Source organism: Typopeltis vanoorti, chromosome 11 (assembly GCF_054136105.1).
Source record: "Typopeltis vanoorti isolate ZY-2024b chromosome 11, IOZ_Tvanoo_1.0, whole genome shotgun sequence".
Classification (NCBI taxonomy): domain Eukaryota; kingdom Metazoa; phylum Arthropoda; class Arachnida; order Uropygi; family Thelyphonidae; genus Typopeltis; species Typopeltis vanoorti.
Genome location: NC_143559.1, coordinates 47,128,597 through 47,133,405, shown reverse-complemented (window position 1 = coordinate 47,133,405; position 4,809 = coordinate 47,128,597).

Sequence of the window (4,809 nt, the reverse complement as noted above, 5' to 3'; positions counted from 1 at the left end):
ATTTTTTTATATTATCTTTCAAAAGACGGGCTAGATACTTAGCTAGTAGATGTGTAGGAGAATTTCTTCCGTCGACGATCGGGCGGAGCGGAACTCCAGTTTTGTGCACTTTTGGTGCACCATATAAGCGTGGCATCAGTGGGCGTTGTAAATCCGAAGACCACCTAGTCATGTTCCATATTAGGACATTAGTCTCTTTTTGATTTTTTTTAAAGTTGGATCGACAATTAATATGCGATAGGTTTACGTGTCTGAAACTAACTCAGTCATCTTTGTTATGTAGTCTTTGGTGTTCAAAATAACCGTCGAGTTGCCTTTGTCTGCCTTTAGGATGATTATATCTTTGTTCTTCTTTAGGTTTGAGAGGGCTCGCTTCTCAGGAGGAGTTATATTAAGTTTTGGTGGTTTTGAAGTTGAAAGGAGGATGATAGTGCTTTTTAATCGGATATCATTTGCTACTGTTTCTGGGAAAGACGAAAGTGCCTTTTTTATGTTGCTAATAAAATCAATCTTTGAAATGTGATCTGGAGTGATAGCGAAGTTGAAACCTTTCTTTAGTTTGTCGGCTTCTGATTTTCATAATGTGTAGTCTGAAAGATTGAAAATATTCATGACTTAAAAGGTTATTTACGTGGTTAGCACATTTTAAAGACTTTTTGCGGCTTATTAGAAACACAGAAAAAAAAAACGAATATTTTTAATACAATATTTTACCTAACAGCAACTAAGGCATTTTTTCCAAGGATAAATATAATATTTTTTTTAATAAAAAGTAATTTCAATAAGAACATAGAATATGACGGAGGGACTCAAATATTTTAATGATGCATTCTGGGAACAGTCAAAGGTGGCAGGGTTTTTCCTTGAATTAAATTAAAGAGGAATTACTTTCTTCCAGATGTTTAAACGTTTTTTACATGTTTATGTTTATGTTAGAAGAGTTCTGTAAAGTATTGACAAATTTCCAGAATAATCTTTCTTTTGTACCATAAACGTATAAGGGAAATAGGTTTTTCTCTCGCTAAATGCAAATAAGGTATCATGAAAGAGATCTGCTAATCTAGAATGTTCTGATGTGAGATGTCAGGTGATCTTCACATCCATGCGAGAGATCACTAATATGATCTTTTTTAGAATATTTTGGCCCTTGATGGTTTTTTGTATGGTTGTAATCATTGTATAAACATTGCGTCCTTATTCCGTTTTTAGTGATAATGATAATTATAATAATAATAATGTTATGTATTATTTGAACATGGTCTTGACTATTCTGTTTTATTATTTTCGTTGTTTTTATATAATATTTAAAGTCGGTATGAATGTTTTTATTTTATTATTTTTTAAAACACTAAATATTCTCTGATATTCCGTAAGTAATTTAGTTGCATACTGAGCTAATATTTTACAGAAACATTTGTGATTTATTTATTTTTTTTTTACTCACCAATAAAGTCCTTAAGAATTTCAAATGGACTTTCGTGTGGCCTACCAAGAAATTCATCTTTACTGAATGCCTCTTTCAGAGATGGAAAATCTCCAAATACGACAACAAGGCGACCTCCCAAATACATGCTAGAAAGAAAAAGGATGTTCCAATGTAGTTTCTTAACAGGTTACAAAAGGAAATTCTGTAATCCCTTCAGAAACTCTTTAAGTAATACAGTATCTTCACTGGAAAACTCTCATAATAAATCACCGCAATAAAATAATATTCACCTCATTACGTTTCCATATTTCTGGCACAGACGATGAAGATCTTTGTCAATTTCCTTACCAAGGAAAGGGAATTAACCTACAAAAGGCAGTCCTATTGGTCCTGGAGGTAAACCTTTATTTTTCTTAAGCAGTATGGCAATCGAGATAAACAGACATGACAAAAGAATAAAAGGCGAAACTACTCTCAATGAGAAGAGATCACTCTCGTTATGAAATATTTCTGACGACATCATGCACAACTGTGTTTAATGAAAGCAAGTTTCGAAATACTGTGTTCAACTATGTGTAAGCAACTTTTTTTTATATCTCGACAGCGGTTGCAACATGGGGAGCGGTTTCAAGTTCAAGATGCGTTGTAAACACTTCACATACTGTCAAATAGGTCAGTCTATTTTTATTTATCTTAAGAAGTTACTGAACTTCTGAAATTCATTATTTACATCAAAAGATGGCTGATAAAATCTATGAAATTGAAATTGAATAATGATAGGGAATAATATTTTATAGTAATTTAATTAAAAGAAAAAAAAAGAATAATTTGCCTTTACCAAGAAGTCACGATCGAAGATTGTAGTCTATTAATATAATTATTTTTTTCCTTTATTATTCTGTGAATGTTCTTTTTTTCTTTTTAATTTGTTGTTTTTATTTTATCAAGTTAGGGTTTTATTTTCAAAAATGTTGTTACTGTTGTTGCAAAACAGCAACAACGAACAGCAAAATAGTTTCGCTAGCAGTCACCTAGAGCAGTGTTTCCCAAACGTATGGATGTAAAGGCCCCTTTGGAAAAATTAAAATATTTCACGTCCCCCATAGAAAAAAAAATCGTAATGCAGACATATATTAGTATAATATTTTTTGTATTTATATTCAATACAAAACATTCATAGCGAATATTGCAAAAACCAAATGCAGATAATACATTTTTAGCATCTTATATACACATTTGACATGGCACACTTAGTCTTAAAACATTTTAAATTTGTTTTAAAATGTGCCGCCTACAATTTGGGAAACGCTGGCCTAGAGGATTAAATCCACGACATGTTTTATTATGTTAACATTCCTCAGTAATTCAAATAAGTTCTGATTCTGGACTACAGATTATTAGCTTTATTGTTTATAAATAATAAATTATGAAATACTCATATATAATTCTAGTTTAGAAATGGATCTTGAATTAAAAAAAAATAATGTATTTCATGAAAATTCCAATTACTGCAGGTGAATATCATCTATTAGGCCATGTAGTTGTCATTAATACTATTGCAATTCAAAGAAATATTAAAAAATATCGAACGAAAAGTTGTTTATGAAACTCTAGGTTAAAATCTTTTCATATTTCTAAGTGGGTTAATTCGCACCATTCAATGGAAAATGAGTATTAGAGGTAAACTTTCAAAAGACACTAACAGGGAGGACAATGCATGCAATAAATATTCGAAAGTGAAAGCACAACATACATTCCTGTTGTTAGATTGAGCTACTTAAGGCTCTGAATAGGGGAAATTTAATTTTGGCACTCTGTACTTTTCCATCATATTAAAGGTAAATTTAAGGACATCACGTAAGTGAGGACGAGTTCTAGCAAATAAACCAGTTGATATTTTTAATGTTTTGATCGAATGGTGAGAATAACCACACTTAGAAGTATGAAAAACTTTTAACCTAAAGTTTCATAAGTAACTATTAGTTCGATATTCTTTAATATTTTTTGGATTGCAATATTATTATTGACAACGACATGGGCTAATAGATGACATTCATCTCCAGTAATTACAATTTTCACGACACGTAACTGATACGTAGATGTAGAAAGTTTTACTCAACTATATCACATTTAAATGGCAGTGCAGCTGTAAAGCTTGAAATTCAAGTGATTTTTTTACAAAAAATGCATCCTTAGAATGTTTGAAATATACACATGCTGGCTACTGAAGTAGAAATCTCCATGCAGATGTACGTAAAAGTGACTTATGTAGTGTATATGCAAAATACTTGGTCAGATACGTCACCATATTTAGGCAACTATTTAAGAATGCAATATTATGGAGCCATGATTTTGAAAATAGCAGAGCTGCCCACTTTCTCAAAAGTGAGATATCGCAAAAGTTTAATCAGTGGAAAAAGCAACCGAACTTGCTTGTCTAAGAGGCTAAGACAGTCTGTCAGAAAACGAGATCGCAGTAGTCTATGAGGGTTTGTGTACAGAAACAGAACTTTCTGTGTTCAGTAATTGAGAAAAACATTTAATAAAGACTGTTCCCCATCCATATGCCACTGTATAATACTATGCGCCGGAAATTAAAGACGATCGGTATTGACAATCACATATCTATAAGGAAATCACTGATTTCTGTGAAGAACCGAAAACTTCGTCTCCAATACTGTCGGGAAAAACGCTACTGGACACTGAAAGAATGGAAACGTCATGTGGTCCGACGAGTCACGGTACACCTCGTTCTGTACCGACGTTAGTCAGAGAGTTTAGCTGAAGTCCCATGAAGCAATGAACTCAACTCGCCTTGTAAACACAACTCAAGATTCTTGAGGTAGTGTCATGATTTGGAGAATCTCTGTTAGTACAGAACTAAAACCTCTTGATATTTCTGGACGGTCCAGTGTTCTCTAAGAAATATTTACATTGTCGAGATCAAGTCCATCCTGCAATGTTGATGACATTTAATCCAGCAGGTAGCAATTTTTTTTCACGGACGACAATGCGACCGCCTACTGCTCAAGAATTGTTCACAGTGGTTCTCGGGTAATGTTCCCTGGCCACCACAAAGCCTGGATCTTAAAAATACTCCGGAGATGCTGATCTGTTGATAATTTTTTTTACTTTGATTACTTTTTTATGCACTGGGACTTGTCGTATTAAATAATAATTGATATTTCCCAGGAAAGTAGAGCTGCGTGTCTATGAAATCTTCCGTTTCTATAATAGCTCTAAATTGACCTGCATTAAGACTACCTAATGTTTAAACATTTGTTAATGCCACTACATAATAAATATCTCGCATTAATTGAATCATAAAGTCTGAATAAAATAAAATTTGAAACATTTTATTTAGCGATATGTACAAAAATCAT